Source organism: Equus caballus, chromosome 9 (genome assembly GCF_041296265.1).
Source record: "Equus caballus isolate H_3958 breed thoroughbred chromosome 9, TB-T2T, whole genome shotgun sequence".
Lineage (NCBI taxonomy): Eukaryota > Metazoa > Chordata > Mammalia > Perissodactyla > Equidae > Equus > Equus caballus.
The window spans coordinates 75582804-75606352 of NC_091692.1; the positions used below are offsets into that span (position 1 = coordinate 75582804).

The 23549-nt window shown below is 37.1% G+C and overlaps 1 protein-coding gene across 2 annotated transcripts in view; it reads right to left on the reverse strand.

The window, feature by feature from the left end:
• The window catches only part of RAD21 (RAD21 cohesin complex component), a 79111-nt gene that overhangs the window by 41847 nt on the left and 13715 nt on the right, over positions 1–23549 (reverse strand). For both annotated transcript variants that reach the window (XM_070221745.1, XM_070221744.1), the window contains exon 4: positions 18072–18113. The gene's annotated coding sequence lies outside the window, so the exon portion shown is untranslated. The remainder of the gene's footprint in view (positions 1–18071; positions 18114–23549) is intronic.

Here is a 23549-nt window from a genome sequence, read left to right on the forward strand (position 1 = left end):
TCTTTCTTTTCTTTTAATGACTTGTAATAATAATGACAATTTCTCATTATATAACTTACAAACTTAGAAGGGCTATTCATTCTTTCTGTAATTTCTTGGACCAATTCTTAAAAACTCATGGAATAACTTTTTAAGTAGATAGCAAAAAACAATGTGTTAAAATTGCAATATAATTAACTCACACGTTATTTGATAACCTTGTATTACTGACTTCCAAATATCTCTGAAAAAATATGTTGGGTCTATTCATCCTCTGATCTCTTCTTCATTTGTTTTCTATATTATGGGATCTTCTCTTACCAGCTTTGTCTTTTCAGAGGAGTAGCCTGTTCTCAGCTTGTCTGTATAGTATTATATAAATAATAGAGAAGATTTTCCCCCTATGATATTTTTATGACATGGTTTTCTCTTCGAAAAATGTTTTCAGTTTCAAAAGCAAACTCAACAGATATGCAAAAATTAACTAGACATGGAAAGAGTTTATCTGCTTCTACAGAATGTGCAAAAGACAGGGAGGAAAGCCAGAGTCTCAGCCTCTGATTGTCCCAAATCACACAAGTCATCAAGTGAGTACTCAGAAAAGGAAAACAAGCCATTTTTAGTCGAAAGAAGATTTGAATCCATAATATGCACTACAAACCCACGAGGATGTTTCAAAACCAAACAGCCAATTTTTGTGACTTAATTTGAGTTTCCTAGTTCAACATATCTTGAAAATTCCATAAAAATATCATCCAGGATACATTATGCAAAATGCTTAAATATTGAGATGCAAGATTTTCTTGTCTCCCGGGAGCAGTCTTAACAGGCATCCGTAGCAGGTGCAAACTATTCCGGGCAAAGGACTGGGCTGGAAAGAATATATTTATCCTTCTCTTCCAGAAATCCATGTTTCTGAGAGATTAGGAAGAGAGATTTCTGGGACCGAGTAGGTTTGAACTATTTTGAGTCACTGGCAGAAGAATCTAGAATGGTTCATTTTGTTTGTGGAATCATATAAACTTGGGTTTGACATATTGCTGTCATTGGTGTTCCTGATGCTCAGTTTTCTTGTTGTAACATGGGGATATAGTATTAGTCAGGGCTCTGTTGTGGATAATAATAAACATTTGGATGATCTAAGATGAATGAGATAGATTGTGGAGAGGAGTTGGCTCTAGCTGTGTCTCCAAGAGTCACTCCCAGAATATCAACTGGGAACCACCCTCCAAAGAAAATGGCTACTTCTGCAACTGTCAGGAATCTGGGGAATTAGGAAGGCATTGTTGGGACACTCGCTTCCAGAATCACACCACCTTAGCTATGGACTGGAGCTAGAAGCTGCCACCAGCGTTAGAGCTCCAGAGCTGAACCATGCCTACTAAATCCAGTCCAGCAAAATGGAGATTGCTGGCATCCTCACCTTTCCTTCCTTTTATATACTAAATGAAGGCAACACATATTTATTGAATACTTAGTACAACAAATAAGTAAAACATATAGTATGTTAGAAGGTGATAAATGCAAAGGAGAAAAATAACGCAGGGGATGGGAATAGAGAGAGTTGAGGGGGTGAGGGAAGGCTTCCTGAGAGGCGATCTTAATGTGAAGATTTGAAGGAAGTGAGAGGATGAGCAATGCCGATCTCTAGAGAAGGTGTCCAGGAGAGGGAACGGAAAGTGCAAAGGCTCTGAGACAGGAGCTTCCCTGACAGTTTCAAGGAACAGGGAGGATACCAGTGTGGCTGGAGTGACGTGAGGGGATGAGCCCCCAGTCAGAAAGTCACACTTATTCCAAAGCAGAAATTTCTTCAGATTTCTCAGCTAATTCATCACTTGGTTTGCTATATAGGTTATATATTTTGAATGAGGATATTCAAAGACTTGGATAGAATTCAAACTAATATATGTTCGTGAAATGAAAGAACAGATCCACTAATACCAATATATTTGAAGCCACTGTACTTTCAAATAATATTCTGTGCTATTAAAGATGTCATTATCTCGTTTGGTGTTTTCCCTCATTTTTTTTAGATCTAATCATAATAATTTTGAAAATACATATGTCTTTAATTTAACTTTTTTGTGTGAAGAATTAATGAGCTATATGATTGAATTCTACTTTTTGGAAGATCCTTACAATAGGCTTCATCTTTATTATAGTACATCCATTACATCAAAAGAAAATCTGAGTATAAGTTGTCAGGACATCACTGAAACATGTCTTTCTTTTTTTTTTTTTTTTTTTGAGGAAGATTAGCCTTGAGCTAACATCTACTGCCAATCCTCTTCTTTTTGCTGAGGAAGACTGGCTGTGAGCTAACATCTGTGCCCAGCTTCCTCTATTTTATATGTGGGACACCTGCCACGGCATGGCTGGACAAGTGGTGCATAGGTCCACACCCGGGATCCGAACAGGCGAACCCCAGGCTGCTAAAGTGGGATGTGTGAACATAACTGCTGGGCCATGGGGTCAGCCCCTGAAACACTTCTTTTTTTAATTTCTTTTAATTAATTTTATTTTTTTTATTGTGGTAACGTTGGTTTATAACATTATATAAATTTTGGGTGTACATCATTTTATTTTGATGTATTTTAATATATTTACCACCCAAAGATGAATTACAATCCCTTGCCACACACATGCCTAATACCCCTTTTGCCCTCCTCCCTCCCTCCTTCCCCTCTGGTAACACCAATCTGTCTCTATGTGTTTGTTGGTTGTTGTTTTTATCTCCTACTTATGAGTGAGATTATACAGTATTTGACTTTCTTTCTCTGACTTATTTCACTTACCATAATACCCTCAAGGTCCATCCATGTTGTCACAAATGGCCAGATTTCATCATTTTTTATAGCTGAGAGTATTCCATTGTGTATAAATACCACATCTTCGTTATCCGTTCGTCCCTTGATAGGCACCTAGGCTGCTCCCAAGTCTTGGCTATTGTGAATAATTCTGCAATGAACATAGGGGTGCATAGATCTTTATGAATTCATGTTTTCATGTTCTCTGGATAAATACTCAGCAGTGGAATAGCTGGATCATATGGTAGTTCTAGTCTTAATTTTTTGAGAAATCTCCATACTGTTTTCCACAGTGGCTGCACAAGTTTGCACTCCCACCAGCAGTGTATGAGAGTTCCCTTTTCTCCACATCCTCTCCAACACTTGCTATTTCCTGTCTTGTTAATTATAGCCATTCTGATGGGCGTGAGGTGATATCTCATTGTAGTTTTGATTTGCATTTTCCTGATAGTTAGTGATGTTGAACATCTTTTCATGTGCCTCTTGTCTATCTGTATATCTTCTTTGGAGAAATGTCTATTCAGATCTTTTGCCCATTTTTTAGTTGGGTTGTTAGTTTTGTTGTTGTTGAGATGTATGACTTCTTTACATATTTTGGATATTAACCCCTTGTCAGATATATGGTTTGAAAATATCTTCTCCTAATTGTTAGGTTGTCTTCTCGTTTTGTTGATAGTTTCCTTTGTTGTGCAGAAGCTTTTCAGTTTGATGTAGTCCCATTTGTTTTTTCTTTTGTTTCTCTTGTCTGGTCAGACATGGCACTTGAAAATATGCTGCTAAGACTGATGTTGAAGCGTGTACTGCCTATGTTTTCTTCTAGAAGTTTCAGGGTTTCAGGTCTTACATTCAAGTCTTTAATCCATTTTGAGTTAATTTTTGTGTATGGTGTAAGATAATGATCTACTTTCATTCTTTTGCATGTGGCTGTCCAGTTTTCCCAACACCATATTGAAGAGATTTTCCTTTCTCTATTGTATGTTCTTGACTCTCTTGTCGAAAATTAGCTGTCCATAGATGTGTGGGCTTATTTCTGGGCTCTCGATTCTGTTCCATTGATCTGTGTGTCTGTTTTTGTGCCAGTACGATGCTGTTTTGATTACTATAGCTTTGTAGTGTATTTTGAAATCAGGGAGTTTGATGTCTCCAGCTTTGTTCTTTTTTCTCAGGAATCCTTTGACTATTCAGGGGCTTTTGTTGTTCCAAATGAATTTTAGGATTCTTTGTTCTATTTCTGTGAAAAATGTTGTTGGAACTTTGATAGTGATTGCATTGAATCTGTAGATTGCTTTAGGAAGTAAAGACATTTTAAGTATGTTAATTCTTCCAATCCAAGAGCATAGAATGTATTTCCATTTCTTTGTGTCCTCTTTAATTTCTTTTAACAATGTTTTATAGTTTTCAGTGTACAAGTCTTTCACCTTTTTGGTTAAGTTTATTCCTAGGCATTTTATTCTTTTTGTTGCAATTGTAAATGGGATTGTGTTCTTAATTTCTCTTTCTGCTACTTCATTGTTAGTGTATAGAAATGCAACTGATTTTTGTATGTTGATTTTATATCCTGCAACTTTACTGTATTCATTTATTATTTCTAAAAGTTTTTTGGTGGATTCTTTAGAGTTTTCTCCACATAAAATCATATCATCTACAAATGGTTACAGTTTCACTTCTTCCTTTCCAATTTGGATCCTTTTCATTTAGTTCCTTTCCGCCAGGTATTAGAGCATGGGACAATGAAGAAGAGGCAACAAAATGGATTAGAGAAGAAGAAATCAAAGAGGAAGGAGGAGAACCAGGAAAGTAAAAGGTCAAAAAATGTTTAGAAAGGGAATAATGTGTAATTCTTAGGATTTCCTACCACTCTGTGACATATAAAGGAGATAAAGCCAGTCTGGGGAATACCTGAAGTCATCAGGCCTGAGTAATTTTATCAAGAGAATGAGGAGCTCAGTTTTGCCCTTTGGTTCTTGTGCCTGCAAAACATCATGGAAGGATGGTTAAACTACTCTCTATATATTTCTCCTTGTGGCCACAACCTGAATGGTTTACAGTTTGTGAATAATTTTATAGAAAAACAACTATATTAATAAAAGGAATTGCTGCAGAAAGGCAAGTGTGGAAAGACAATACTCATCTGCTCAGTGGACAATGGAATCCAACATGGATCAGTAACAAGTTCTCTAAACATGTCTGGGATGATTGATGCTAGAGCGACAGAAAAGTCTTCTCTCATGTATCCACCACTATAGTATCATACAGACTATTTTCACTGCCCTAAATATCCTCTGCGCTCTGCCCATTCATCCCTCCCTTCCCCTCCAACCCTGGCAACCACTGATCTTTTTACTGTCCCTGTAGTTTTGCATTTTTCAGAATGTCATATAGTTGGAATCATACAACATGTAGCCTCTTCAGATTGCCTTCTTTCACTTTGTCATATGCATTTAAGGTTTCCATATCTTTTCATGGTTTGATAGCTCATTTCTTTTTAGCACTGAATAATATTCCATTGTCTGGATCTACTGCAGTTTATTTACTCATTCATCTATTAAAGGAAATCTTGGTTACTTCCAAGTTTGGGCAATTATAAATAAAGCTGCTATAAACATCTGTGTGCAGGTTTTTGTGTGGATGTAAGTTTTTAACTTCTTTGGGTAAATACCAAGGAGCACAATTGCTGGATCATATGGTAAGAATATGTTTAGTTTTGTAAGAAGCTGCCAAACTGTCTTCCAAAGTGGCTGTACCATTTTGCATTCCTACCAAAAATGAAAGTTCCTCTTGCTCGGTATCCTCACCAGCATTTGGTGTTGTCAATGTTCTGGATTTTGGCCATTCTAATAGGTGTGTAGTGGTATCTCATTGTTGTTTTAATTTGCATTTCCCTAATGAGATTTGATGTGGAGCACCTTTTCATATGTTTATTTGCCATTTGTATATTTTCTTTAGTGAGGTGTCTGCTAAGCACTTTGACCCATTTTTTAATCAGTTTTCTTATTGTTGAGTTTGAGTTCTTTGCATATTTTGGATAACAATCTTTTATCAGATGTGTAGTTTGTAAAAATTTTCTCCTAGTCTGTAGTTTGTCTTTTTCTTTTCTTTTTCTTTTTTTCTTTTTTTAAAGATTGGCGCCTGAGCTAACATCTGTTGCCAATCTTTTTTTCTTCTTCTTCTTCTTCTCCCCAAAGTCCCCCAGTACATAGTCGTGTGTTCTAGCTGTTGGTCCTTCTGGTTGTGCTATGTGGGACGCTGCCTCAGCATGGCTTGATGAGGGGTGCCATGTCCATGCCCAGGATCTGAACCGGTGAAACCCTGGGCCACTGAAGTGGAGCACATGAACTTAACCACTCGGCCACAGGGCTGGCCTCCTTTATTTTCTTGATAATGTCTTTTGTAGAGCAGGAAGTTTTAATTTTAATGAAGTTCAGCTTATCAATTATTTCTTTCATGGATGGTACCTTTGTGCTTCATCTAAAAAGTAATCACCAAACCCAAGGTCATTTAGATTTTCTTCTGTTATCTTCTAGGAGTTTTATAGTTTTGTGTTTTACATTTATGTATGTGATCCATTTTGAGTTAATTTTTGTGAAGAGTGTAAGATCTGTCTTTAGCTCTTTTTTTTAACATGTGGATGTCCGCTTGTTCCAGCATCATTTGTTGAAAATCTAAGCACATTTTAGGTATTTATTTATTTACTCCTTATGAAAACCTTATGAATTAAGTGCCATCAATATCCCCATTTTACAGACAAGCAAATTGACAGCAGAGAAGCTTAGTAACTTATCCAAGATCACTAGGAAAGGGTGGAAGCTGTATTTAAACCCTGAAAGACTAGCCTCGTAGACTGTGCTTTTAACCATTGGGCTAATGTTGTTAATTCTCGCCAATAATTATAACAATGATATTGATAATCACTGCTATTTCTTGAGCATTTGCTATATCAAAGGCACTTTGACAGGTGGTAAGTGAAACCAGACATGGCACCATTTAGTTTCTAGAAAGAAATAAAACATTTTATGCATATACTATGTATATTTATACATGTTATTTATTCTGTTATAGGTAATATTTTTATCCCATTTCACAGATGGATAAACTGAGACTTAAGGAGGTTTAAGTATCCGCTAGGAAGTGGCAGGCTCACTCTTTGAACTGAGGTCTGTCTGATGATATAACCGACGGGCTCAACTATCAGCCAACACTTACTTAGCTTTTGGAAATTTAGTTTTGCCAGTGGTCTCTGCTGCATCCTGCAGGTCTTTCCTAACAAAGGGAAGTAAAACAACTCTTTGCCTGAAACTCAAAGATGGGATCAAAAACTCAATGTCTCCTTTAAATTGTGCAATTCCAGCACATCTAGTGTGGTTTTACAACTCATCCCAGATTGCATTTATTACTCTTGTTCCAAATACAGGCCATAGAGACCAAGTAGGCTGCTTCACGAAATATGGGATAGCAGGAGGAGTCTTTTAGTTTTCTAATGGGGGAGTACAGGATGCCAGCAATAACTTCCCATGTTTCCATTAAGATATATTATTGGTGCTTGCATTCACATAGTTGAATCCATAAATTTATAGAAAATTGTACTCATTTTCTTCATCCTGGAAGTCAAAAGTTTCCAAGTAGGAAAGCAAATTGACTTTCATGTAATTTTCTTAGTTCATTTATGTTGAGGGGCCTTTTACTATCTGAAGTTTTCTGAGTGTAGCTCAGAGCCAAATGAATCTTTCACTTCGAATAGCATGAAACATCTGGGAGTTGGTTCTTATCTGTTAAATTAATAGTTCATGGAACTCCAGTTCTGTAGCATTCGTCCTAAATTCAGGGTGGAATGAAAGTCCTTTTCCCTGATGAAAAAACCTTCGCTGCTATGCTGAGATTGGTTTTTCCAAAGATTGCAATTTTGCTCATTGATTTAATTAGCTGATTCTCATTCTATTTTACTTTGAGAAGATGTCTCTCTGGAATTAAGTGAATGTTTTTTAATAGAGATATGATGCAGACAAGAATTAGTTATCAGCTCCTACAAGAGATTGTTGATTTAGTCATTGAACTGTCAGGCTGAAGTGACCTGAGATTAAGAGATACTTTTCAAGAGCACTCTTCACATGGTAAAAATTGAACATTCCCTATAAGTTCTTCCCTTTATATTAACAATTACACCTTTTAGAATTCAAAACAAATGGTACACACGAAATTCTCTGTTAAACACTCTCTATAAGAAACACTCTGTTAAACACTTTCTGTGGAGAATTTATTTCACTAAAAACTTGCAATTCCAACCTACAAAACTGTTCCCTTTTGTTCTAAACATTGCACTGTTCTCCAGATGGGATCTGACCTTCACAGAATAACACTGATTGATCCTCTCTCTCACTATAAACCTTTAATGATGATATGGAAGACCCAAACACAGTGCAAAATAACAGCTTACTGAATATTAATTGCATTGGAAAATAGACTGACTTCATATTAGTTTTTTTTCTTTTTTGCTGTATCCTACTTTTAACCCACACTAAACTTACTGTTCATCAAAGCCCCTCTGATTTTTTTTGCTATTATACCTGCAGCTGCTGACTCACATCCTCCCGCATATGTGCAATTGCTTCTTATATTTATCCTCAGTTAAATTCTTATTGGTGGATTTTTGGTTTCATCTTAGTTCGCGTAGGTCTTTTTCAGTTTTGATTTTGTCAACAGTGTCATCTGGAAATGTTTTGGCTATAACTTCATCCAGGTCATTAACAATAAACAATGAAGCAAATAAGAACTATCAACTGCAGAGCATCAAGGGCAGAGTCAATATCTAGTTAAAGCAGTTGAATTGATTCTGTTACCATGTGTATACGTACATGGACTCAACTTTACCATTAACGTACTCTTTTCTAACTTACAGAGACTAATTCATACACCAGAATACCAATGGATTAATTTGTACTAGAAGATTTAACTGCTGTGACTAACGTTATCACCGCGCCCGCCAGCTGAAATTCTCCTTCCTATTATCAAGATACCTGGGACTCCAACTCAATGATCAGAAAGTTGCTTTCTGAGAAGTACCTTGCAGAGCAAAATCAAGTTGAATTCACCTAAGAATTATTTTCATCTTTTTGTATTCTCCCACACAGATTAGCAAGAAGTCTTGATTTACCAATTGGCTGTGTTTCAAATGTTGATTTCAGATTTTTTTGGTTAGAATTTGTAACATTTCCCCCCATTAATAATATTACTAAGGTGGTTAAATTCCAGCTGTTCTATAAAAGCTTTTTTCAGCTGTAATGTGGATAAAACAACGTACTTTTAGAAAAATAGTGGGAAATGGTAGCTGTCTTAAGACTAAAATTAAACAAAACAAACAAATTGAATGAAGTGGTACATGAAATACTCAAACATTCTCCCCTCTTCAATTTCACTTGTGTTAAGCTCGCCCCAATCTGCTTTCAACACTTTTTCTCCATCCTCATGGCACACTGGGTACATCTATAAAGCGGCATTTATTACACTGCACTGCAATTATCAACTTACCTTGCTGTCTTCTTTACTAGAAGAATCTTTTGTAAACTATGACTTGCTAACAGAGGTTTTGAGATGTTTTCAAAAAAGTGTTTGGAGGATTTAATTGTGAGTATTATGCAAACTAAAAGGCCTCTAGAAGGCCAATTCAAAGATTCATTCTTAGTAAGGATTTCTAGGAAAAGAGAATGATTATCTAATCTTTGCTGGAATATGGAAAATAAACGTTTCGTAACAGTCACCGAGTGAGAGTCAACTGGGAGGATGGATGCCTGGTTTCTCAGACTAAGTCTTAAGTCCATTAAATCTCATGAGAAAATTGCTTGTGTGTTTTATCAGGAGGGCTAATTTCTTCCCAGAGGGAGGTCTGGAATAATGCTACAAAATAGGGTTCTGTCCCATATCAAGTTTTGAACAATTTTTTTTTAAAGAGATAATGGGGTCTTGTATAAATAAACAACCCTGATTTAAAAAAAGTATGTGGTTCAGTTCAGTCTTGTTAATGAACCCAAATTTAGCTCCCCACTCTTGGAGATTACAATCGTGTATTTATGAGGATAACATGAGTGAGAATTTTTGTGTGTGTGTACACTCCACCCTCTCCATCTAGGGATTCAAGATCAGGAAACTGTGCCCTCAAGCACTGCGATCGTTGATGACAAGGCAGGTGTTGCAGAGTGTGTTGAAACAAGACAGGAAGAATACAAGTGTTAATGACTTTACATTTCAAGCCAGTAAGGGCTAGTTCAAAAATGAAAACCTGAAAGACCTACAAGATATTAAAATTGTGGGGAAATCAATTTTGCCTTAGCAAAACAATATCACAGCAATGTACCCTGAACAACAGACGAAGGCGATTAATGGGAAGTGTTATCTAATGTGACCAGGTTTGAATGCCATGAATCTGATTTGTTTTGGAATCAGATCTTTTTTGGCAAGATTTATTAATTCTTTTAAAAATATATTTAATGCCATTTAAATCATTCTTCCGTATTTTATAGGAGACCTTGATTTGTGCCAACCTAGAGTTTGATGAAAGTAAGACTTTTTGGGAAGGTAGACCCCAGAGGTTGATGAGAGATTAATACACAAATTCACTTGATCTTAGCCAAAAGACCGAGAAGCGATAATATACAAATTCAAATAGGTCAGGGACCATGCTTAATTTGTCTTTGATAAGTAGGCAGTTAGAAAGTTTTTGTTGGGTGAACTTATTGGATAAATGAGAAAATATGTTCTGCACTCATTTTAATCTGTTAGGGGCTAACCAGTACATGATACTGTGCTGAGTCATAGTCCTTTGATGAATGAATGAATGGAATTATCTATTGACCACCATCTGAGAGCCAAGGATTCTGAGGTCACAAAGGTGATTCCATTACCATCACTATATTTGTCTTGTCTTTAGCAACCACTCAATGCTTTTTTGCTGACAAATTAAATCTTCCTTGTCTCTGTTTTAGGAGACATATCATTCACATTTCCTTTTCTCTTTTTAACATATCATTTTAACTAAAATATTTTACTTTTTGAAGAGACTTTATTACTCCCTTTTTCTATTTTTTTAATGGCTTAACAACAGCTATTAAGAAGACTAGAAGGAGGAGCCGGCTCTGTGGCCTAATGGTTAAGTTTGGCACACTCCACTTTGGTGACCTGGTTTTGGTTCCTGAAAAGTGTACCTACACCACTCAGCAGCAGCCATGACGTGGCAGTGGCTCACATACAAAACCAAGGAAGATTGGCACAGATGTTAGCTTAGGGAGAATCTTCCTCAGCAAAAAAAAAAAAAAAAAAGGCTACAAGGACTATATTGATATTAAAGTGAGGTGATGTGATTAAGGTTGTGTTTTATAATTTTTGTATTTTTCTACAACTAATATGTATTACTTTTTACGTAAGAACTTGAAAAATATTTTACACCTAAAGTTGACTTTGTTTCTTCTCCATTTCTGAGTTTTCTCATACCCAGAGCTAAATACTCACATAACCTCCAAACCCTATGAGCTCACACTTACATAACTCACAATCAATATATTAGAAGAATTGTAGAGTTGTAGAAGGAATTCAAACAGCCAGAATAAGATTGGGCTAGATTTTGTGATTCTACAGAATTTATTATATAGCCTACCTTTAAGATAAATAAAATGCCAGTCCTGTCTCCGTGGAGCTTGTACGTAGGGAAGTACATATATCATCTAAAATACATGTAGTGAGTGCTAGATGAGCGAAATTCCCAGGATGTGATGGAGTCGAGAGGATGCTGTGACTCATTTCACCTCCCAGGGGGATCAGAGCATGCTTTTTTTTTTTTTTTTTAAGATTTTATTTTTTCCTTTTTCTCCCCAAAGCCCCCCAGTACATAGTTGTATATTTCTCGCTGTGGGTTCTTCTAGTTGTGGTATGTGGGACGCTGCCTCAGCGTGGTCTGACGAGCAGTGCCATGTCCGCACCCAGGATTCGAACCAACGAAACACTGGGCCGCCTGCAGCGGAGCGCGCGAACTTAACCACTCGGCCACGGGGCCAGCCCCTCAGAGCATGCTTTTTCAAATATGCAGTTGACTCCTCTTCAACTGAGTCTTGAAGGGTTGAGAGTTGTGAGATAGACAAGGTAGGAGGGTTTAGTCCCGGTAAAGGCAAAGGAACCTGTACAAACATGTTGCCAGTGTCACAGATGGCCATGGTCATAATGTGATCAATTTAGAGTTGGTGGCCTTCACAATTTTGGCTTCACTTGAGTTGTTGCCATGGAATGGAAGTGACCCTCTCAGAGGAATTGTCAGTTGTCAAAATGACTGAGACCCAGTAGTGCAAAACAGAGCTTACTGCCTTTACCTCTGGTCTTAAGCTATTAGAATCCCCTTGACTTCAAAAAAAGATTGTGAAGTGAGGCAGCCAGTGCTTTTAAATACAGGTTCTAGAGTCAGACTGCCTGGCTTCACATTTCCAGCACCACCATCTAGTACCTCTTTCAACATGAGAAGATTGCTTGACTTCTCTCCGCTTCAGTTTCCTTATCTGTAAAATGGGGGTAGTATGAGTAACTACTTCACAGGGTGCTTGGGAGCATTGACAAACGCAGTATAAGAAAGATCATTGAGGCTGCACTTCCAAGCCTTTCCCTCCACTAAAGCTTTTGTCAGTAATCCTGTCTTGGTGGTTGCCAGGCTCAAGAGTGGAAGAAAGTAGTGTTACTTATCGGATTCTTAAAACCTCACTCATTTAAAGGGCCATGTGGGGTTGGAAAGAGCTAATAGTTTGGTTTTTTAATTAGACTTTTTTCTTCATGGACTATGACATGTTAACTGAAAAGAACACTGATTGGCTATTGATACCTTATTGCAGTTTAGTAGGTGGCTCTTTTGGTTTATCAAATTGGAAAGCAAAAATGTGGCTCATATTTCACGGAATCAGTTTGGGAGTCAAATAAACTTCCTCTAGGACAATGTCTCTCTCTAAACATGATAGATAAAGTTTATTAACTGTGAGCCTTTCTTCCAGTGCCAGCATTTTAAATAAGCTCCATCTTATATTTTAAAATTTTTCACCAGAATGGGATCATGTCTACTTAAATAGAAAAGCAAAAAGCCAGAGATATTCTTCCAGGAGTTATTTTAATTATTAAGCACCTCTCAATAGATATTTATAATTCTCAGACTATGGAGTCAAATTTTGTCTTGCTAGTAACTACTTGAGACTATAAAATCCAGTAGAAGTAATTTATTATATTAATTAAGAGACATTGTAGTGACATGTTTAACAGTAATAGGCATCAGACAGTATTATTAAAGATAGAGTGGATATATAAAATAATTGTATTCTTGAGTAAAATTTATCTTGATTAACTTCTAAAAATAACTCAATATATTTCATCTCTCTGATATTTTTATTATAATTCTCTATGAATATCATTTAGCCTAGGTAGGCTATTTAATTAATTAAGTATAAATTGTACTGTGTCAAGGCAGGAAAGAATAAAGTTATGTGTAAATGTTACCACATCTGAGAATAAATGATAAAAAGATGCTAGTCATAAAAGTAAATTACACGGATTGAAGAAAAATGTGAACGTCAAATAAAAAAGAGGAATTACATTCTAAATCTAAGGCAAGGTGGATGGGTAGAGTTGAGTTCCAGATAAAGAAAGATTTAGGGGCCAGCCCAGTGGCTTAGTGGTTAAGTTCGTGTGCTCTGCTTCAACATCCTGGGGTTCACTGGTTCAGATCCTGGGCACGGACATACACCACTCATCAAGCCATGCTGTGGCGGTGTCCCATGTAGAAGAACTGCAAGGACTTAGAACTGGGAAATACAATTATGTACTGGGGCTTTGGGGAGGAATTAAAAAAAGAGGAAGATTGGCAACAGATGTTAGCTTGGGGCCAATCTTCCTCACCAAAAAGCATCAAATGCAAGGACAAAATTTTAAGTTCATAGCTATAACCAGACTTAACTTCAAACCAACACATTTCAATTTAGATTCTTTCTTACCCTGAGCTGCAGCACTATGTCTCCATTCATGATGAATACTGTCAAGAATGACAGTGGAAAATGAGTTAAAACATCATGAAGCTCCTCCTAGAATGGAATGCCATCCATGAGAGAGGAAGGAAGACAAATTAAGTCTAAAATTAATGCATGTCACCAGCTCCCCCCAAATATTGACTCATAATCAGGCCAAGGTAAACTCTTTGTTATATATTCTTCAATTTTCAATTTTTCCTGGATAAAGTCAGTAAGCATGGGGTTTTTCCAAGAAAAAACCAAATGTCTCTCCAAGAAGGCTATGGTAGGAATGGTAAATTGCCAAGAGAAATATTCAATGAAGGCAAAAAAGTAGACTTGGTTATTTCTATTTAATGCTTTTCCACTCCTTTTTAAAATTACAATTTATTTCTATTTTTTCCAAAACTTCCCCTTAATTGACACATGATCATTTTAGAAAAAGTGCTAAAATAAGGAGAAACAAAAGCAGAAAAATAGCCCATGAAATGTTTACTACTTAAGGAAAAGTACTCTAAATGTTATTCCACACTCTCCTAAACTTTTGTTTTTTGACTTCATAGTGTTCATATTGAATATACATTCGAAATGTACATCGTATTCTGTATTCTATGTATAATATATACATATTTTTTCTGTATTTTTATTCACTTATCAGTTTAACATAAGCATCTTTGCATGTTATAACACACTCTTCATCAAGATAATTTTTAACAAAGTCACAATATTCTGACAAATATACACAATCCCAAAAGATATGAATATTTTATTAACTTGATACAGATAGACAAACAGCTTTCCAAGGATTGTACCATTTTACACCATCATGATACCATCATATTGAGTGAGAATGCTTATTTTGCTATTCTTTCTAACATTAACCTATTTCTGGACTGTTTTTTCCATTTCTTAGATCTCTTTATTAATTCCTACATTAGTACCCAAGTTTAAATAATAAAGCTTTAGAATGTGTTTTGATATTGGACAGGCAAATGTCCCCAAAGATTCTTCCTTTTTTACCAGTTCTTTGAAAAATTTATTAGGCCTGTCTCCATATTAACATTGCAATTGCTTCTAAAAGCAATAAAAATAGCCCTGCAATTTTGATTGTGTCTTACTGCTTCAAACCACTCAATGATTTACCTTTTCTCTAGGGCAATGTTGCTCAACTGCGAGTGATTTCATTCCCGAGGGGAAATTTGGCAATATCTGGAGGCATTTTGGTGTTGCAACTGGGTGGGGGAGGCTGCTCCTGCCTGGCATCTAGTGGTTAAAGGCCAGGGATGCTGCTAAACATTCTTTGCTGCACTGCAGAGGATGACCTCCCTCTCAATAACAAGGAATTTCCCCAAATTTTCCAAAATGTCAACAGTGTGGAAGTTGAGAAACTCTGGTCTATGGGATAAATTGAAAATCCCTTTTCTTGGGGCACCAGCCTCTCTTTGGTCTAACTCAATAGTCTTCAAACTGAGGTATCTATACCTCTGGGGATCAGTTTCCGGATCTTCAAACTGACCTGCTGGATAACATGCCCAAGGTCAAAATAATACTTCTACATTAGTATTAAATAACATACCCTGTGGTGTAACTATCAATAAGAATAATTTAAGAATCAAATAATCGACTCATAAAATATTGATCCCTTTTAGGACATTTCAAATGCTAATTAATTGTCCCAGGATATGGATTAGGGATAATTTGCCTTATGCTCTTAAGTGCAAGTCTGCACACACATACACACACCAAAATGCTTATATTGATGCAATTGAAAGTAAATTATCATGCAGACCACAAAACAGCCTCAGAAAACAGGAACTACAAGGATTTTCATTCCAGTGTTACTTATAATAATAATAAAATTTATTTAAACGTTTAATAAGAATGGCTTGGTTTAAAAAAAAAATCTTGATACATCCTTGGGTTCGTCAATTGCAGCAATTTTTATATTTTGAGTTGGAGAATTCTTTGTTGTGGGAGACTGTCCCGTGCATTGTAGGATGTGCAGCAGCACCTCTGACCTTGACTCATTAGATGCCAGTAGTACCTCACTTCCCCATTTGTGCCAATCAAAAATGTCTCTAGACATCGCCAAATGTCCACTGGGGGCAAAATAGCACCTGATTGAGAACTACTGCTCCACAAGATAGAATACTAGATTATGAAGCTATTAAAAATATATTGTAAAGAATTTTAATGACCTAGGAAATATTCATTATATATATATTTTTTTCTGTGTGTGTGTGTGTGGTGATGAAGATTGCTGTTGAGCTAAATCTGTGCCAATCTTCCTCTATTTTGTACATGGGACAGCGCCACAGCATGGCTTGATGAGTGGCATGTAGGTCCATGCTCAGGATCCGAACCTGTGAACCCCTAGCCGCCAAAGCAGAGCACACGAATTTAACCACTACACAACCGTGCTGGCCCCTGAAATGTCATAATATTTTTAATGAAAATATCATGATGTGAAACAAAAGGTAAGTATGACCCTGGTTTATAAAACTAAAAAAATGGAGATAGGCATTGAAATTAGTGACAGCTAACCTTTTTGTGTGTGTGCTTATTCTGTATCAAACATTAAGCTTTCATATGTTTTACCTATGTAATTCTCAGAATAACCTTATGAAGTTGGTACTATTATTAATCTCATTTGACAAATAAGGAAACTGAAGTTTGGAGAGGCTAAGAAACTTTGAAAGACACTACCATAATATTAACAGCAGTCATATCTGAGTAGTGAAATTTGGGTGGTATTTATTCATCTCTTTATATTTTTCAAGCTTTCCTCAATAAATATTTATTACCTTTTATCAGAAAACTTAAAAAAAGACCTTACAGAATCACAAATTTTCTTCCAGAGAACAAAATGTGTTTATTGAGTGCTTTCTGATTGTTTTCATGCAATACCTATATTAGTCTTTTTCCTATTCCTGACTTTTTTTCCCCAGTTTTATTGAGATACAATTGACTTTATAACATTGTACAGGTTTAAGGTGTACAACATAATGATTTGATATATTGCAAAATGATTACTTTTAAAATAACATTTTCTTCCTAATTATTTGATTACTGAAACGTGTAATGAAGAATCTTCTCCATTATTCTAGCTCAGATATACGTTTCTGCTTCAACTTAAAGCCTTGAATCACTGAAATAAAACCTTGATAAACTCTAGAGAAATAAGGTATCCAGACACCTTGAAACATTTTTTTGTTAACTTAGAATTAACTAGAAAACTTTCAAAAATCCTTGTTGAAGGGCTGGCCCCGTGGCTGAGTGGCTGAGTTCACACGCTCCGCTGCAGGCGGCCCAGTGTTTCGTTGTTTCGAATCCTGGGCACGGACATGGCACTGCTCATCGAGCCACGCTGAGGCGGCGTCCCACGTGCCACAACTAGAAGAACCCACAACGAAGAATATACAACTATGTACTGGGGGGCTTTGGGGAGAAAAAGGAAAAAATAAAATCTTAAAAAAAAAAATCCTTGTTGAAGAATTCTTGAAAATATATCAGCCAATCTCACCCTCCTTGGTGAAGTATGTTAACAGGCTGAGCAAGTTAAAGACAGTGTTATCACTCTTTGAGGATGGAGATTCCTTGAGGCTGTGTAGGTTTGGGTTTCAAAACATCCATGATCAGGACACAATACTGACATTAAGGAAAGTAAGACATTTCAGGCAACTGGGAGCTATTTTTATGCTGCGTCTTGCCTATATGAGGATTATTCAAAGTGGTAAACATAGTTGGTTTCTGCTTAATTAAGGCATTTTCTGAATACTGCTTATTTATGTCACCCTCCTAGCGTGGCAGAGAGGATTCTTCCTGATTGGCCTCTCTGCTCACTCTTCTGGCCTCGAATTTTCTTGGCAATTCTTCCAAGTTCCCAGCCATCATTCCATCTGCATTACTTGCTCTCTCTCCTTGTATTTTCCTAGAACCCAGAGAACTACCGTCTGAGATTATCACAGTGTCATTGGTGGAAACTCCTCAAACTTTGTAAGCTAGCTCTTTCTGGAAGCAGTGGGGTTCAACTGATGAACAGGTATCACTGTTGAGTAATAAACTTATCACCCAAAGCTTACATTGTTTTTGTGTATTTTTTGATAAAAAATTACCATGTGATATTTGTAAGCTTCGAAGTCAAGTTCCAAATTATGGAACATTCAGTTTTACTTTCCAGTCCCCATTCCCACAACATGCTGGCCAAGAAGACATTGTTCAAAACAAGCATCAAACAAGCACGGTTTTCACATGTATATTGGGTCCTTACCCAGTATTCTCTTCCTTCAATACCTTTCTCTTTGGAGTAAGTCTATAAGAAAACAAAAGTTAGGTGCACAATTTTAATCAAATGTACTTTAAAATAGACAACCAGAGGTAGAAGAGCTACCCTGAGTACTCGCCATTTCCTTATAACACATTTGGGCAACCTTACAATCAATGAGGTCCTCTCAGGTTGGTTTCTGTCTCTAAAATAAACCTTTATCAGTAGCCAGGAAAGTTACATGGGGTCTGCAATCTGGGAGGCTCAGACTATCTTTGCCCACCACTTTTTCCCTTCTTTCTTACCCCATCCCCCTCTTTTTCTGGATAGATATGAGATGTTTGGAGCCATCTTGGTGTATGTGATGGGAGAAGGAATATAATTTGGGGAGTGAGGAAGGAAAATTACGTTAGCATACTCAAGTGAATTGAAAAGTATCTTCTACAGAAATTTAAAAAATCAAATCAAAGTGCTCCTCAAGTGTGTGCTATCCATTTGTTTGAAATTATTGGCTAAAAGATGTTAGGTTGAAAATTAGCAAAGTGAACAACTGTTCAAGCTATAGTCAACCAGCATGTATTTTTCAACCAGCACTAATGCATTTTGCTAGTAAAATATTTGAATAATTCACAACATAAATTATTATTAATGTCATTTGTATTTGCTCTTACAACGTTAGTTTATTCAATCGTTTTTCTGTATGCTGATATCTCATCCTTCACAAAACACCTAATGAATGCTATTGCTGGTGCAAACTAGGTAGTCAATAAGTTATAGATATTATTTCAAAGTTCTTGGGAAAGAGGGTGTTAAGAGCATGGTACTATGGAGTCCTTAAAATTAAAGATCCATTATCTGTAAAATGACTTGGGTTTAGTGGGAGAAAAACTTCCAAATATTCAGTTCAGTTTGATAATTCTATTATCAAATTAGGCTAGATGATAAGTCTTGTTCAACATCATGCAACTAACAGGTGGCTATAAGCAGGGACTCAAACCTATCTGTCTCCAAAATCAACTCTTCTACCCATGATGCCAGTGCTAATCCAGATTAGTGGAAGAAGAAGACAAGGGTTGGAGCAGTGTTGTCAGTGTTAGAAGATAGCAGAGCAGACTCATTACAGTGAAGCGAAAGAGAGATCAGGGAACTCTTTTGGATCTGAAACATGGCCCTAGGGCTTTAAAGGTCTAAAGTCCAGGAATCTAGAAAGAGTAGGTAGCTCCCTAATGTTAAGTAACTAGTTAACCAAATTAATAAAAACCCTAATGCTACAATATCAGATGTCAGTAGAATGAGAGGCAGGAGCTGAGGAATACAGCTATGACTCTGAACATAAAATTCAAGCATGATGTAATGAGGAGCTAAACTGTAGGAGCACCAGGCTTTGAAAGGAGGACTCAGGCTGGATGCAGAAGCAGTGGCTTGGAAGGAAGCACTGGGTAAGAGCTCTGCAGCCAGAATTCCTGCTTCAAGCCCCAGCTTTGTCCCGTGCCATTCACTGTGTATAACCTAAGACAGGTTACTTAACCTCCTAAGCCTCAGTTTTCCTGTCACTAAAATGAAATAATAGCTTGCCTTATAAGGGTTATTCAGAGGTTAAATGATATGTAATCCACGTGAAGAGCTTAGTACAGTGCCTGGCACATAGCAAAAGTTCAATACTTGATAGCAATACTGCCAAAAATGAGGAGAAGGAGCAGCAGGAGAAGGGAGCATTTGATCCAGGATGACTTGGATCATGGTGGTACCATTAAGAAAAATTGAAAACCTAGAAAGCAGACTTGGCTGATTCAGAAGGAGGATGACAAAAACAGCTGATAATGTTGAGCTGGTGTATGAAATGGTAAAAGTAAGTTTTTAAGGTTTCATGTTAGGCGTGTCTAACGCTGCCCTATTAGCCTGGGAAGATGTTGCAGTGCCTTTTATTTTTCTGGGCAGCAGGGGGCTCCCAGGGACTGGAAAGCAGCAAGCAAGAGTCTCCTATTGTTTTCTGTACTTTACTCAGTTAGCTTTCTTATAGCTGGCAAAAGTGAGCTAGCATCATCTGATGCCATGGTTAAAAAGAAGTTGTGAATTCCTAGAATCATAAATACGCAATTTTCTCTACTAGGTACTTGAATTCCATTGAACAGTATAGGGCTGAATTGTGTCTCAGTCTTTAGTTAACATCCATCTATCCTTCCCATGCCATTTGTGGAACATTGGGCTAGAACCCAAGAATAAGACAAGGTGCTTGCATCAGAAAGCTACAGATTAAAGGTGATAACAAAGGAATAGAGTCTAGCATAACAAGGAGTAAGAGTTGGACTTATGGATACAGCAATGGGAACACACAATGGAGGGAGGCTCTATTCTTGCCCAGGGAATTTGGAGAAGACTCATCAGAAGAGTTGGGCAAGGTGAGAAGGTCATTCCACGCATAGGAACAGCACATGTGCAAAGGGATGGAGAATTGAACATGTCTGGGAAGTGTTCCAGGAGCAGCAAATGTAGTTTGTAGAAATTTAACAAGAAAAAGAGAAGTCTAAAGTCAAGTGTGTAAAGAGCACGTCTGTAGATTTCTGAACCTTCTCATTCACTTTGCTGTTCTGCTTCCCTCTGTAGGGTTATAGAGCTATGGGTCACTAAGTTACTTGTTCTGCAATTCCTAGACATGATATCTCTACCAGTGTATTTTTCAGTTGCTAATTATTTTCTTCCTCCTTCAAAGAATCATGTCTTAGAAATCACTTCCTTCTTTCTAATTTTGATTTTTATGTTTTTTTATTTAAGATTTTTCTGTAATTTAAAAACGTATTTGAAAAGCGAGTATCTGTCTATGTAGTCTTACTCTACACTAAAATAGCAAACAAGGAGAATTCAGTCCAGGTACCCCACTTTTCCTCATCTCGGTTCACTCTTAGCACTTACTTGTCCTAAGCAATGTGAATGTACCTGTAGCCAAAGAAATTTATAATTCAACCGAGAAGCCAGGTGTCTGTGAATACTCTAGAGTCTAATCCTTAGATTAATTTAAAGCAAGAGAGATGATGTTGTTGTTGTTTTTTGTTTTATTAATGGAGTAGTTTCAGGCATGTATACTAATTTCCAGGATTAGTATTTTTCAGGACTGGGAAATTCTTTTGTTCTTCACTAAACATGCATTTGAAAGGATGAAAGGAAATAAAAGGTTAGTAGGGACAATCAAATTAATGCGAAAAAGGCAAGAGTAAAAAGAGGGGCTGGCCCCGTGGCCGAGTGGTTAAGTTCGCGCGCTCCGCTGCAGGCGGCCCAGTGTTTCGTTAGTTCGAATCCTGGGCGCGGACATGGCACTGCTCATCAGACCACGCTGAGGCAGCGTCCCACATGCCACAGCTAGAAGAACCCACAACGAAGAATACACAACTATATACCGGGGGGCTTTGGGGAGAAAAAGGAAAAAATAAAATCTTTAAAAAAAAAAAAAAAGGCAAGAGTAAAAAGAAAAATGTCCATACCAACATCTAGCACTGTGCCTGGCAGATAATAAGTATTCTGAAATACTCTTGAATGAAGGAACGTTGAATGAATGAATGTTGGTGCTCCGCTCCTCCCCTCCACAAACATTAACATCAGTGTGAATTGGTGCATGTGATTTTAGATGCCAGGCTGCCTTACTATCACATGGAAACTAATCTACTTGATAGTCCTGGTTGTTTTTTTAAAACAACAAACTGTAAGTTGAAGCACAACTTGTTTCTTCTTATCTTCATGTCCATCTAAAACATCTGGCTCTTTTCCTCTATTATATGCATCATCACTTCTCAAGTGTTTTTCTATTCTGTATCTGCCAGAGGTTGTCAGTGTTGTTATGACTCTCTTAACTCTTCCCTTATAAAGGGATCCCATAAAAAGTAATACTGATGAATAAATGAGATGTAAGAAGCAATGCCCTTCATTTTTGCATTCAAGAGAAAGGAGTTGAAAGAATGAGTAATATAATTTTCTAGAAATGCTGATTCTCTTTCTGATTAACTAGATACAGGTCAGATAGAAATGGTCTCCTGGCAGAAGAAATGGCCCTTTTCCGCCCACTGAAGAAAGTTTATGTGTTCCCAACAAACACCACTTGGTTCTGTGGATCTATGAGCACTGCTAAAAGTTGCAGTTAAATATCACCTTGTTTTTCCTTACTAGAAACTTAATGTTATATTTTTAACATTTAATGTTAATGTTATTTGATTTTAATTTAATATTCAATGATATACTGATGAAAAGAAATGTATTTACTTTTGGTTAAAATCTTATGTTTAGGATCTGTATAATTTAATTTTACTCTCAATCTGGATGGATTCTATAAAGACTACAATAAAAAAGAAAGAAGATATGCTTCTCTCTCTATTCAGAGTTTTACAAAGAGAATCTCAGATCTTGGGGTTCCCCAACTCCTTTTTTTTTTGAGGAAGATTAGCCCTGAACGAACATCTGCCACCAATCCTCCCCTTTTTGCTGAGGAAGATTGGCCCTGAGCCAACATCTGTGCCCATCTTCCTCCATTTTATATGTGTGATGCCTGCCACAGCATGGCTTGATAAGTGGTGCACAGTCTGCACCCAGGATCTGAACTGGCAAACCCCAGGCCACCAAAGAGGAATGTGTGAACTCAACTGCTATGCCACCGGGGAGGCCCCCTCAACTCCTTTTGATAAATGGTAAAGGAGCATTTTGAAATGTTCTTGTGCAGACATACATAAGAATATATGTGATATTCCCTTAAAAATCAATTCATATAAATATTGTGAGTGTCCTTTTGGATTAAACAATGGAGCCATTGTATGGTTGGCAGTAATGTCACAGAAGGTTTCTAATGGCTTCCAGTATTTACCAATAATTCACAAGGGATGCATTTACATATATTTTCTACCAAATCTACAGCATTTGGGCTGAGTTTTCCAAGTCAGGTAAATGTCCCTAATTGTTTACATTGGTGTCCACGCCAAAGAGGAGTGACTTTCCACAACCAACATACCAATCTCAATAGCTAGCCTTTGGCCCCTGGCAGATGGCCCAACCTCAGGCCTTGCCAACTGGCCCACCTAGACTCTCTGGTTGGGCTGACTGGTGGAGGGCTTTCCCTGCCAAAGCCAGTTTGTAAACACTGGACAAGGTGACTGCTTCTTAAAATATGTAGACACCAGTGCAAGGCTACTAGGATTGAAGAAGCAGAGAAACATAATACCACCAAAGGAACAAAATAAAGCTCCAGTAACCAACCCTAAAGAAACGGGGATCTACAAATTGCTTGACAGAGTATTCAAAATAAACTCTTCAAGAAGCTCAGTGAACTACAAGAGAAAACAGATAAACGAAATCAGGAAACCAATACAGTCAAGCACTACATAACGACATTTCAGTCAACAACAAACTGCATATATGACAGTGGTCCCATAAGATTAGTACCATATAGCTTTGGTGTGTGGTAGGCTATACTATCTAGGTTTGTGTAAGTACACTCTATGATGTTTA